Raw genomic sequence first — 15,615 nt, forward strand, 5'->3', positions numbered from 1 at the left:
TATGGGTTATCGTGGATCGTCTTACGAAGTCTGCTCATTTTCTACCAATTAAGAAAACGGATAAGATGGAGAGGTTGGCACAGATTTACATAAAGGAAGTAGTTTCTCGACATGGAGTGCCACTATCCATTATTTCTGACAGAGATAGTAGATTTACATCCAGATTTTGGCAAGCTTTGCAAGAAGCTATGAGAACTCGTTTAGACATGAGTACTGCATACCATCCTCAGACTGATGGACAAAGTGAGAGAACGATTCAAATGCTAGAAGACATGTTAAGAGCATGTGTGATTGACTTTGGAATTTCAGGTAGGAGACAAGGTTATGCTTAAAGTGTCACCCTGGAAGGGTGTAGTGCGCTTTGAAAAAAGAGGAAAGTTAAGTCCGAGGTATATTGGACCGTTTGAGATTACCGAACGAATTGGACCGGTAGCGTATAGATTGAAACTACCGTAGGAACTTAGCGAGATTCACGATACTTTTCATGTTTCTAATTTGAAGAGATGCTTATCAGATGAAAGTTTAGTGATTCCATTAGATGAAGTGCAAGTAGATCCTAAGCTTAATTACATTAAGGAACCTGCTGAGATTATGGATCGCGAGATTAAGCAACTAAAACAAAGCAGAATTCCATTGGTTAAGGTTAGATGGAATGCCCGAAGAGGACCAGACTTCATGTGGGAGCGTGAAGACCAGATGAGGCTTAAGTATCCGCAACTGTTTCCCGAGGAGACGACTACGGCGGATGACCACTAAAATTTCGGGACGAAATTTTTCATAACAGGTGGGTAATGTAACAACCCGACTTTTTCCGTTTACTATCGTTAGTTGCCCGTTAAGTATTTAACGGTGGTTACTTAGACTTGTGTGTTTAATTAAATTAAATACATACTTAATAGAGAAATGTTTGAATTAATATGTTATATTAATTTACGATTTATTTCGGATAGCGAAAGAACTAGAAAATGTTACGATTAAGTTTATCGTCTAGAAGACTTTTCAGTTTACGGAACTCAGGAAAATGACACAATAATTATTTTCGATAATTATTGACTTTAAGAAATTTATTTTTAATTTATTAACTATTTAATGAATTAAACTCGGTGATTGCGTTTCAACGACTAGTTAACGTTCCGGAGACCCGGTACGGTTAACGGCACTCGAAACGTACTACGCGCGTACCAAGAGTTAAGCAAAAACGAGCCCGAACACCCCTAGAAGGGCCATTCGGCCGACCCCCCTGGACACCTTAATGGACTTAAATTGGCTAGTGAGTCATTAGATGGGTCTTATTTAGGGCCCTAAATATAAATAATTAGCAAGTGAATGGAAACCCTCATTCCCCCATTCTTTTTGATCGACAAATTGCTCTCCTCCCTCCCCCTTGAGGCTGTCGGCAATCACCACCACCAAACCACCCTCAATCTTCAAAATTAGATAAAGTTTTGTGCATCAAAGTTGCTCGTTACATCGTTCTACATCTAGTATTGTGCATTGATTGTTCTAGAAAAGTATCATTGCAAACCCTAGTTTCATTAATTTAGTTTTTTGATCAATTACATGGTGTATTAGAGTCTAGTGCTCAATTAATGGTGTCTAGTGTTGCTAATTGTTGATTGATTGCGAAATTAATGTTTTATGATTGAAAAACGAATTTGTTTATTGATGATCTGATTAAATTGTTATGAGATCTGGTCTTGTAATATGTTTAATTAGAAAGATATCGAAAAGTTATTAATTTTAGACTCCGATTTTGCGTGATTCCGTTATCGTATGCTCAAGATATGCTTAATTGAAGTTTTCGTTAGAGTTTGCATTGAAATCCGAATTTTCTGAGTTGTATGCCTAGTGTTTTAGCTTATGAAAGTTATGCTACTGTATTCTTTGTGAAAAGTTATGCAATTTAGACTAAAGATTTGCGTTAAAAGGTTGTGTAATGCTCCCGAAATGGTTAAACGAAGTTTTGGTTTGTAAAGAATGTTGAATTTGTTTTTAAGTTTGCATAAAAATTTCTAGAACAAACTAGCAATTGATTTGGACTTTGAGCTTCTAGAATATGTTACTTTAAGTATTCCTTGATATGTTTCATTTGTATGCGAACTTTCGAGAACGTGATTTTCCATGAGTTATATGCTAATCTTTGTGATGTGTCCGATTGACATTCAAAAACTGAAGAGTCTGTAATGTTTTGCGAAACTGTACAAATTGGCTAAAGCAATGCTTCTGATTATTTTATCACTAAAATTATGAGATGTTACGATATGACACCAATTGGCTGTTCATCAAAATCTATTTTTTATATTTTATGAAAAATGTTTAAAAACTGACGCGCGAGCAGAATTTTCTGTAATGAACCTGAACTTGAGCCTTTCTGATATTGGTCTTTTATTTATCGTATGAGGTTCTGGCTGGACTTGTTGGAATCGATTTTAAGTCTAGTTAAGATCTGGAGTTGATCATAATTTTATGAATTATGTGCTATGTGCTATGAGTGTATTTCTTTACGACGTATGATTTTCGAAGGTTTATTTTAAGATGCGGAAAATGCGATTTACTAAACTACGAGCGATGACATGTTATATGACTTAAGTTTGACTCGTTGACCATGTTTGCATGACTTACTGAGATGTTTGACTTTAGTTGACAACTTTGACCGAGTTGACTTTTGGTTTGACTTTGGTTGACTTTCGTTGACTTGCTTGGATTAATTGACTTTTACTTGTTTGTTGAGTCAGTCTGAGCACTAGGACTTTACGTACACTATGGGTTGACTAAGTTTGACCTATTAGTGTATACTTAAGATGATTTACTTATTTAGGTTGCGTTATTCAGTCGAGAGTGTTCGACTACAGTACAGTTTGCTAAGATCGTTACGAGTGCTTTTGCTAAGGTAAGTCTACAGTCCCTACTACGTTTTTACAGGGATGAGATGCATCCTTTTTACAAATGTTTTACGTGTTTGGTACAAGTAACTTACTAAGATTATACATATGAGTTCAGATCAAAAATCTCTTAGCTTGATTATATTAGTTACTTTGTAAGCTCGAATTATAGGGACGGTACCGTTAGGTTTGACAAACCTCACCGCAATGTTAAACAGGTGCTTATGTAGTTGTTACACGTACACTTGATCGGTGTATCGCCAGTATAGGGTAAACGAAAGACGTGGGCTCGGCCTACGCAAAGGTTAAAGTTTTATAATCAAGTGCTCATTATAATGTATACTTTTTCCAATGATGTTTTCTAAGAAATATTGTGGCCTAACTTACAAATGATTTACTAAACCTGTAGATTCACTCAACGTTTTTCGTTGACGTTTTGCATGTTTCATCTCAGGTACATAGAGCTAGTGCTTCCACTTTATTTGAAGTTATGTGCTGTTTGCTGCTAGAACTAGACTGAAATGCCCCGTCCTAATCCATCCGGACAAAGTCCACATCGATTACAAACGATTCACAATAGTTGATTACATCGCGAGGTTCTTGACCTCTATATGATACATTTTACAAACATTGCATTCATTTTGAAAAGACAAACTTCCTTACATCAAAAATTGACGATATGCATACCATTTCATAATATATCTAATTATAATTATCTTAATAATAATCTTGATGAACTCGACGACTCGAATGCAACGTCTTTTGAAATATGTCATGAATGACTCCAAGTAATATCTTTAAAGTGAGCAAATGTACAGCGGAAGATTTCTTTCATACCTGAGAATAAACATGCTTTAAAGTGTCAACCAAAAGGTTGGTGAGTTCATTAGTTTAACATAAATAATCATTTCATTATTTTAATAGACCACAAGATTTCATATTTCCATTTCTCATAAACATACGTCCCATACATAGAGACAAAAATATCATTCATATGGATTGAACACCTGGTAACCGACATTCACAATATGTATATAAGAATATCCCCATCATTCCGGGATCCTCCTTCGGACATGATATAAATTTCGAAGTACTAAAGCATCCGGTACTTTGGATGGGGCTTGTTGGGCCCGATAGATCTATCTTTAGGATTCGCGTCAATTAGGGTGTCTGTTCCTTAATTCTTAGATTACCAGACTTAATAAACAGGGCATATTCAATTAGATAATCCATCCATAGAATGTAGTTTCATTTACTCGTGTCTATTTCGTAAAACAGTTATAAAAATTGCGCATGTATTCTCAGCCCAAAAATGTAAAGGGTAAAAAAAGGCAAATGAAACTCACCATAATGTATTTTGTAGTAAAAATACATATGACGACAATGAACAAGTGTAGGATTGGCCTCAGATTCACGAACCTATATCATTCGTATATATATATTAAAACATATACTGGTAATCGATCAACTTATATATATTATTATTGGTAAGCATACTTGTGATATTATGTGTTATATAGATAAATTAAATTTTATGTATATTTTATATAACTAATATTCATTATATCATATTAATGATACTATTTCCTATTAAGGTTAATATATATATGATAAAATATCTTTTTATATATATTTGTTGATATTATTCATATATAGTTTAGTTACTATAACAAAATTTAGTGATTCGTAATATTAATACTATCGTAAAGTATTTTATATAAAAATATATATCTATTTGTAATGTTACTAAAATGATAAGAAGGATAATATTAATGATAGTAATAGTACTAATACTAATAGTGTTAATTTTAATAATGATAAATATAATAATTTTTGATAATTTTTAATTTCCATGATACTTTACTTTAGTAATAAAATGATAATAATAACAATCTTGTTAACAATAATAATTTTTATAATAACTTTGTATTTTTATAAACATGTTTGTACAGGTATCCATATAATTTAACCGGTTTCCGAATTTTTTTTTTTTTTTTTTTTTTACCATAACCATTTTTATCACTAACTTCATAGTTGTTTATAATGTTTTCGCAATCATAATATTTAATAATAATAATAATAATAATAATAATAATGATGATACAATAATAATAATAATAATAATAATAATAATAATAATAATAATAATATAATAATAATAATGAAGAGTAGACTACCTTTTAAACAAGTTATAAAAAGAATTGGCGATTGTAGGGTTCGAACCCTTGACCTCAGGCTCGCAGCCTAACACCCTCAACCAACCTGCCAAGTCTATTTTTCTGACTATATCTCTCCCTGAAATATATTAAACTCGTATCATCTATTCCCATTTCCATCATCTTCTTCATTATGGAACCAACCAAGAATCAAGAATCAAATTTATCATAATAAACAAGGATTCAGAAAATGGTTTCATAATTAATGATATACATGTTTGTATACATCAATAAGCGAAATAAATAAGAAAAAAAAAATATAGAGAATAAGAGTGCTTCTGCTCGACGCTGGTATAACAAAAAAAAAATTTGATTTTGCAAAAAGGTAATGTTTTAAATAAATCTTTCAACACAAACCATGTCTCAAATCATATTTAAAAACTTTCTATACTGCTAATTTAACCGGACTCATAACATATAACACGAACTTGTTTGAAGAACACAGTTTGACTTTTAATAACCAAAAGCTTTGACTTCGAAATTCTTACTTAATTCAAGGAATTAAGCGTTGAGAATTTACAGGGAGATTAAATGGGTGATTCCTAAGACATCTGCATTTAAAGATTTTTAAGATTGGATCGAAAACGAATTTTGGCTAAAAAGTGTATTACACAGGTACCGGTGGAGAAGAAAAAAATAAAAATAAAAAATATATATGTTCTCTGATTTGTACGACTGGTAGGCTGAGTATATAACCCATTGATTGAATGATTTAGCATCAATAATAAAAGAAATTTTGTTTTGTTGTGGTTGGAAATGGACACAGGTTCACGAGAAAGGGAGGGATCAGAGAAAGATAATATAGAAAAGAAAGAAAAAAATAAAAGGTGAAAGAGATGGGAAAAAAAAACAATGGTTTCTTCTAATAATTGTTACATATTATACGGAGTAATTAATTTTATTATTTATAACATATTAATCTTAATACTAATAATAATAATGAAAATAATAATAATAATAATAGTAATACCACTAGTTCTAATAAATAAACTAATAATAATATTAACTATCAATAAAAATGATAATAATAATGCTAATAATAACTTTACTTAATATATCAATGGTACTATTAATGATAACAGTGTTATGAATAATAGTAATTATAATATACAACTTGTTCATATCAAACTTTCATATATATCTATGTATTATATTTTTAGAAACAATAAGATTCATAATACTAGTAATAATAAAGATATAACATATTTCATGTATCATATTTTACATCTTTATATCATATAATAATATTAATAATACTGATATCAATATAAATATTAGTATTTATTTTAAGGAAAAAATAATAATAATAACATTATTAATATAGTAACTATATTTTGACTTGTAATTACATATATTAATATTATATATTATTAATGATATATCATTTAATGTTTACGTTTATATAATAATTATACATTTTAACCATATACATGTAATAATAATTATGTATAAAGATTTTGTGTAAGCTCAAGCTATTATATCTTAAATATCAAAATATATTAATTAGATATATTTTGAATAACTAAACTCACAATAATACTATACGTTTTGTATTTTGTTAACGTTGATCCATCATATTTGAACTTCTTTATATTTAATATACCCTATACATTCAACATAACAAGTTTTAGTTTTGAATTAATTTTCATACTAACTAAATCACAATATAATTTATTAATATATTTAATTTATTATATATAATTATTTACACACATAATTATCTATACATACCTTTCTGTTTACAATTGAAGGTTCGTGAATCGTTGGAAACAGCCAAAGGACAATTGATTACATAAATATAGTTTCAAAATTTTCGAGACTCAATAATACAGACTTTGCTTATCGTGTCGAAATCATATAAAGTTTAAGTTTAAATTTGGTCGGAAATTCTCGGGTCATCACAGTACCTACCCGTTAAAGAAAGTTCGTCCCGAAATTTGAGTGAGGTTGTCATGGTTATTGATAAAAATGTTTTCATGACAAATATGAGTTGATAAATATAATTTTATCACAGGGTGTAACCTGGATAAAATAATTCGATTAATCGAAGAATACGAGTGAAGCTATCACGAAAGAATGAAATGAATAAATAATGTTTCGTCTTAACTTTTGACGTTGTATTGGTTGAATTCGGGAATTCAAGGGATTTAAAAGAAAATCTTGAAGATCTATAAGATCTGATTCTTCAGCGAATAAGGAAATTAAGATCTCTCGAATTAAATGCGGTGATCTGCTTCGATTACTCTGTCTGATATTTCCCTTATAAATTAAACTCTTCCGTTCCATTATTCTCACCATTCCTATACTTTCCTTCTTGTTTCATATATCCAAAGGATTCTGAGAATGCTTAATCCAGTTCTGATCCTTGTCCTCATCCTTATTATCACAACAATCATTCTCCTTTTCCAACTTCCACCAGAGGAATCTGCTTTCTTCTACTTCACCCTTGGGATTATAATGTTTTTAATTCTCTCGTGTATTTATGTTGCTATAAACATTGATATATACGGTTTGTAATTTATGTGTTGCTATCGGGATTTATATTCTCCCTTAAATTTCAAAGCTCTATGCTTTTGTTTTCTCTTCCCGACTTCAAGTCAAGCGAATAATGGTCCAGAATTTGTAGATATAGAGTTTCGAATGATTATAATGTTCTAAGCAGGAAGGAACGTGATAGCACAATTTGATTTTCAAATTTATCAACATCACGGAAGATAGAACTATCAAGAATACATTTTCTTGATTTGTTCAGGAGTTGAGTAGAATGAAAGAGTTATGTAACATGGCACATGATGACGTTATGATATGTGAATCATCACGTCCCATTAGAAACTCAGCATGACTTACTGTAATATAATCACGTTGATCAAGTGTCATTATATTATACTAACTCATGCATCCGTTCCCAACACTACTTCAAAAACATTCATAAGTTAAACTCGAATTTTTAAAGAAATTTAGAAACTAAAGTAGTTTCCTTTATGATGTAATATAGATAGCATGAAGAGATAAATAATTTCGGACGAGAATATTTATGAAAATATCTTCAGAAATATCGAAGATATTTATGATGATATTTTGGAATTTCTAAGTTCGATGGTTGATGAGGAAGATTTTTCGCAAGATTTTAACATGACTTTGGAGCAAGATATTCTCTAAAGATTTCAACAGATCCATAATTACCTAAATTCTTTGAATATAGGGAATGGTCCTTGTATTTGTCCTTGGTCTCCTTCATGGTTAACTTTATCCGTTTTTTCAGTTCCAACGTTTCTGAGCTTTCCTAACATATTATTCTTTATCACCAAACTTCCGACGACTAAGGTCGTTTACGGTTGCCTACAGTTTCTGCTGCTTCATTCAGCTTTTTCAACATTCAGAGAATCGATTCGAAAACTGGGTGTCTTTTCAAAATTTCAGAATTGAAGATCGCAATTCTAGGAGATAATTGTTATATGTATACATATAACTATTGATGTAGAAATGCTACGAGATTTGAAATATTGATTGTTGATTCTCGATAATTGGTATGGCAGTTCTCGTTATAAGATACTGATGAGTATATGATAGTGTAACAGCCCGAGTACAACCCGTAGTGGATATTGTCCGCTTTGCCCCGACGCACGGTGGCTCACGGTTTTGTTTCTCGGGACTCACCCTCAAAACGCGTCCACTAGAGGAGGTATCCACACCCTTTATAAGGGGTGTTTTGTTCTCCTCCCCCACCGATGTGGGATGAGTTCTCACACTCTCCCCCACTCAGGACACTGCGTCTCCGCAGTGCACATCGATGCGGGCCCCAGCTTTGATACCATCTTGTAACAGCCCGAGTACAACCCGTAGTGGATATTGTCCGCTTTGCCCCGACGCACGGTGGCTCACGGTTTTGTTTCTCGGGACTCACCCTCAAAACGCGTCCACTAGAGGAGGTATCCACACCCTTTATAAGGGGTGTTTCGTTCTCCTCCCCCACCGATGTGGGATGAGTTCTCACAGATAGGGTTTCAATGAATGTAATAACTTTTAAGAAAGTCAAAGATCAATGAAGTTGCTGGTAAGTTTACTGCTAATGTGGTGGAATATAAACAGATCTTCAGTAATGATGACAAAAGGGCAACGTATATATCGAGGTGATAATAAGGCTAGTCCGACTGAAAAGTTGAAGTTGACTTGTTGAAGCTGTGACAAAATTGGCTATTTTGAAAGGGATTTCCAAGTTATTTTGGGTAATAATAACACTAAGAAATTAGCATAGCTACGTTTTAAACGTTTACTCAGTTGCCGAGAGTTTCTCAGGTGCATGACTATATGCATCAACCTTTTCTTCCGTAGATGGAGTGCGGTTGGTTCATCCTCTCGATTGAGGTGTTTTCAAGAATTATGAAAGGTTTGAATGCAGATTGTAATCGACGAGATACAAATGAGGTTTAAGATGAAATCAAGTGGCAACTTGAAGAATTATTTAGTTTCATATGTTATAATCAGTATTTTAATTCATTTTAATTGTCCAATATCATTCGTCCACAGTTAACAGTTCAATAATTTATATACAGTTTAATATATAATATTCGAAATAATTAATACGTGTCGTGACCCGTATACGTCTCAGACTCGATCACAACTCAAAGTATATATATTATTGTAGAATCAGCCTCAACCCTGTATAGAGAACTCTATCATTACTGCATATAGAGTGTCTATGGTGATTCCAAATAATATATATAGATGCGTCGATATGATATGTCAAAACCTTGTATACGTGTCCCGATATTTAAAGTGCGTAAAATAAATAACAGAAATTAAATAACGATAAATAAAGTGTGTAAAGTAAATAACAGAAATTAAATGACGATAAATAAAATTGCGAGAATGTAAATTGCGATAAATAAACTGCGATAAATAAATTGCATAATTAAATGGTAATACGGAATTAACAGTTAGCTAGGAACAGTTAGCTAGGATTTTGTCAGCGTGGATTCTTAATAGAATTTCATATTGTTAATTAATCTGTTTCTAATCAATTTTTATTGTGTCCATTATTTCTTCATTATGCCACTTGTTGGATTCTGATAGGTCAAAATCCAAATATGTATTTGGATGAATATGGTTATTCGATGGTGAACGGATTTGTATATCGGTGGATGTAAGTAGGATAGTATATGACTGTTGAAACAGATTCGAAGAACGTACAATGTAACTTATTAATGTGAAATTTAAATAGTCCTCGGGTATTACCTACCCGTTAAAATATTTTCACCATTAACAGTTTGTACAAGAGAATTTTTAATTACAATCTTTATGAAAACATATATACATATATATATATTTTCTTCAGATGTATTCATGGATTTAATGAGTTAATATGATATTAAACTCATTTGCTTTTCGGTTGGAACTAGAATAACTAATCTCTAAAACTTTAGAGATTACATATTCGTCATGTCGAACGAAGATAAATGAGGTAGAACGATACGTAGAACGAAGATCATACTCAAAGTACAGATGATGATATTGAAGCATGGATTGTTGATGGTACTGGTGCTGTTATTGATGGTACTGTTGGTGCCGGTGATGTTGCTGAAGCTGGTACATTTTGCACCATATTCTTCGAATTGATTATTCGAGCGCGAAGTTCGTTGACTTATTACTTCAGGATGATTGTCGGTCGGAACGAGCGGATGAATAAGGTTCAAAATTGTGGATAGAATATAATCTTGTCGAGTTACCCTGGAAATGAGACTGAAAATGGTGTCTCGAACAGGTTCGCCGGTAAACGCTTCAGGTTCATTGTCAAGAGGTGAATTCGGTTGGTGGAAGGGATTGCCTTCTGCGCATTTCCATTAATTAAGTCGACTACGAACCCATCAGATGAATTGATAATGGCTGATTGGTTGATTCATGCCGATGACGCTGTTTTCGGAGCTCAGGTGAACATCTATGTCGGAATAGCTGTCGGAATAACTATCGGAATAGCTATCGGAATCTGAGGGACTCGAACTGGTTGCAGGATTCATCTCGTACGATCAGATGGAGGATTTTCGATAAGAAATAGATTATAGGATGTAGATTAGTACCCTGCAATACATAATTTACATATGCATATATAATACAAAAATCCCATAAGTTACGGAGGAATCTACGGAAGTTGTCAGGCAAAGTTACAGTAACAGATACGCTAAGATATAAAGTATCAGATACGCTAAGATATGAATTTTGTCTATACACTATTCATGCAGTCAATGCAGTAAAACGTGTCTAGACTAAGATTGATAAGCAAGTGATTCCCTAAGAATGATAAGCAGGAAATTTTCGACACGAAATGATAAGCGAAACTTTTGACATGCAGACACGGTCGGAGTCCAGACTCGCTAATGCATCCTAACGACTTATCAGTTAGACACACTATTGCAGACCTGGTTAGCTAAGACCACCGCTCTGATACCAACTGAAATGCCCCGTCCTAATCCATCCGGACAAAGTCCACATCGATTACAAACGATTCACAATAGTTGATTACATCGCGAGGTTCTTGACCTCTATATGATACATTTTACAAACATTGCATTCGTTTTGAAAAGACAAACTTCCTTACATCGAAAATTGACGATATGCATACCATTTCATAATATATCTAATTATAATTATCTTAATAATAATCTTGATGAACTCGACGACTCGAATGCAACGTCTTTTGAAATATGTCATGAATGACTCCAAGTAATATCTTTAAAGTGAGCAAATGCACAGCGGAAGATTTCTTTCATACCTGAGAATAAACATGCTTTAAAGTGTCAACCAAAAGGTTGGTGAATTCATTAGTTTAACATAAATAATCATTTCATTATTTTAATAGACCACAAGATTTCATATTTCCATTTCTCATAAACATACGTCCCATACATAGAGACAAAAATATCATTCATATGGATTGAACACCTGGTAACCGACATTCACAATATGTATATAAGAATATCCCCATCATTCCGGGATCCTCCTTCAGACATGATATAAATTTCGAAGTACTAAAGCATCCGGTACTTTGGATGGGGCTTGTTGGGCCCGATAGATCTATCTTTAGGATTCGCGTCAATTAGGGTGTCTGTTCCCTAATTCTTAGATTACCAGACTTAATAAACAGGGCATATTCAATTAGATAATCCATTCATAGAATGTAGTTTCATTTACTCGTGTCTATTTCGTAAAACAGTTATAAAAATTGCGCATGTATTCTCAGCCCAAAAATGTAAAGGGTAAAAAAAGGCAAATGAAACTCACCATAATGTATTTTGTAGTAAAAATACATATGACGACAATGAACAAGTGTAGGATTGGCCTCGGATTCACGAACCTATGTCATTCGTATATATATATATTAAAACATATACTGGTAATCGATCAACTTATATATATTATTATTGGTAAGCATACTTGTGATATTATGTGTTATATAGATAAATTAAATTTTATGTATATTTTATATAACTAATATTCATTATATCATATTAATGATACTATTTCCTATTAAGGTTAATATATATATGATAAAATATCTTTTTATATATATTTGTTGATATTATTCATATATAGTTTAGTTACTATAACAAAATTGAGTGATACGTAATATTAATACTCTAACGACCCACCAAAATCGCTATTGACGCGGTACGTTATCTACGGTCCCACAACGAGGTTTCGACCTCTATATGATACGTTTTGATAAAACATTGCATTCATTTAAAAAAAACATACTTTCTATACATAGAAAGTTTACCAAAATATAGACATATCCCAAATATATATGACAACTTATACAAAATGACTAAATCATCAATTTATTTAATAACAGATTATAACATTAATATTTGAATGCAATGTCTTTTTGAAAATATGGCATAAAAGACTCTATGCAGCACCTTGAGCAAATAGCAAGCAAACAGCGGAAGCACTTTTGAAAGACCTAAGAATTAAACATGCTAAAAGTGTCAACCAAAAGGTTGGTGAGTTCATAGGTTTATCGTAACAACCGTTATCAATAGTTTCAATAGACCACAAGATTTCATAATCATAAACATAATACACTCGCAAGTGTATGTAAAGCATTCTAAGTAGTTGAGCACTTGGTAACCATACTTAACATTTAATCAACGTCGCATATTCCCTTTATTATGAAATCTCACTACACCGTACCAAGTGTAGTTACCGAAACGAAGTACTGTGCAACCGTTGAATACTGGTCGTCCAGTCCGGTTGGGGTTGTCAGGCCCGATAGATCTATCAACAGGATTCGCGTTTACAATACCCATGTAAATAGTAGTTACCAAGCTACAGGGAAGTATGCCAGTGGTACAACTCAACGTAGAATATATTTTTAAGTACTTGTGTCTATTTTGTAAACATTTATAAAAGCAGCGCATGTATTCTCAGCCCAAAAATATATATTGCAAAAGCAATTAAAAAGGGAGCAAATGAAACTCACCTTTGTAGCCCAATAAACAATTCACGTAGATGTAACCAATACTCGGAATGCAAGTAACCGTAGACCTCATCCTAATGAATATATGTTGGTTAATAAATGTCTAACAAGCTAGGTCAGGTCATAGGGTTCGTATAGTCCTATTGCTCAAGTCCGACTCATAAATTTATCAAAATTTAGCAAAAGTCAACAAAAGTCAACGCAAGTCAAAGTAAGTCAAATGTAAGTCAAACGCAAGTCAAACACAGTCAACATGATTAACGCAAGTCAACAACCGCATAAAATTACACAAGTTGATCAAGTAGTCAAACATAGGTCAAACTTAAGTTATTCATTTTTACTTAGAAAAATTTATATTATTTACATATATGTATTTTTTAGTATTTTGCAGCTGATTCCGGGTCCCACCAAATTTGATATAATACCTTAGGTCATGACCATTGGAAAGTATGTCATCCCACCTTTCTATAGATAGTTTATTTGACAAAAATGGAGTTACGGTTTTAAAGTTATGACCTCGCGAAAACAGTCTCCCGAAACATAAAATGCTGATAAAATTTTTGTTAAGTGTTCAAAATCAGCAACGATTGCCCATTTTCTCGCTTGTTTTATATTTGTTTAAGCTCAACAAAATTATACAAATAATATATCGTTTTAAAGCTTGTCGCAAATACTTTCAATACCAAATAATAGTTTTTATCTAAACTTAACTGATTTCAACTTGCGAGTCCTCAAAGTAGGTCCGAGAGTCATTTTGACAATTTTGTAAAAATACTAAAATTTTCGGTTGACGATCCAAATTTGAATCCGGCTGACCTGACTTAACCAAATTTTTATCACAGCTCAAAAATGACATTTTAGATGTGTTGGTGACTTTCGTTTTCCAAAATTATGCATATGGGTCAATTTATGCACGTTTGACCCGAATGAGTCATAAAACTTTCTTTAAACCAAATTTGACCCAAACTCATTTTTAAAGCACCAAAACTTGCAAACATACTTAAATCAATATACGGGATGTGTTACATACCTTTGGTTCTCAAAATTTCGCATATGGGTCAAAGTAGGCTCGTATGACCCAAATGGGTCATAAACACCCATTTTGACCAAAACATGCCACAACTTATTTTTTAAACACCACAACCTTTAAACTTACTTAAATCGACGTTTGGGACTTTTCTACACTGACCGTTACCCATTTTGACCCATTAAACCCATTTGGTCAAACAAAGTCAATTGCACATATTATTTAGCTTAAATAATGTAGTCAACTTCCAGAATTTTTATAAAAATAAGTACAGGTCCATTTGACTTGAAATACGCGCCAAAATCTCCGAAATTTAGTCGACTATAACATATCCGAAGCACAACCTCTAACCCTAAACAGAAAGCTCGCAGTGACAAAAAACGTACCAGGCTTTAATGCTGAATCGTTTCGGTACTCATGTATAAACTTTGAAAAATCATATCAAATCCAAAAAGTATCCAAATGACGCGTTTCTGGAGTCTAAACTTATTAATTTTTCGATACGCACGCAACCGTGAACCCAGAATTCTGAGACCAGGTCGCACACATCCCAATGAAACTGTTCTGTCCGGTTTTAAATAATATAAAATTCTAACTTTGATTTGGCCATAGATTTTGACTCTTTTATCGGAATTGGACAATATCTAAATGAAAACCAAATGTTTTTTTTTCTGTAAGCAATACAACTATATACCTCTCCGGACCTGAATATATAGCATACTTTCCCAGATTCACAGTTTCAATTACGAATTTTTAAACCGAAATAAATTTTTAAGCATCAAAATCACAAACCTTTAATTAACCATAACGAGGGCTATACATATCCGATTAACATGAATCTTAAGTCTATCTTGGGTGTTTTTCAATTATCTATACATCTAACATCAGTTCACAAACTAAATCATAAAGCATTCATCTCAGAAAATTCGGATTCATAGCAAGATCACATGAAAACTTCAATTTAACATATCGGGAGCATACGATAACGAAATCAATTGATTCTTGAGCCTAAAATTA

The sequence above is a fragment of the Rutidosis leptorrhynchoides genome, chromosome 3 (assembly GCF_046630445.1).
Source record: "Rutidosis leptorrhynchoides isolate AG116_Rl617_1_P2 chromosome 3, CSIRO_AGI_Rlap_v1, whole genome shotgun sequence".
Taxonomy (NCBI): Eukaryota; Viridiplantae; Streptophyta; class Magnoliopsida; order Asterales; family Asteraceae; genus Rutidosis; species Rutidosis leptorrhynchoides.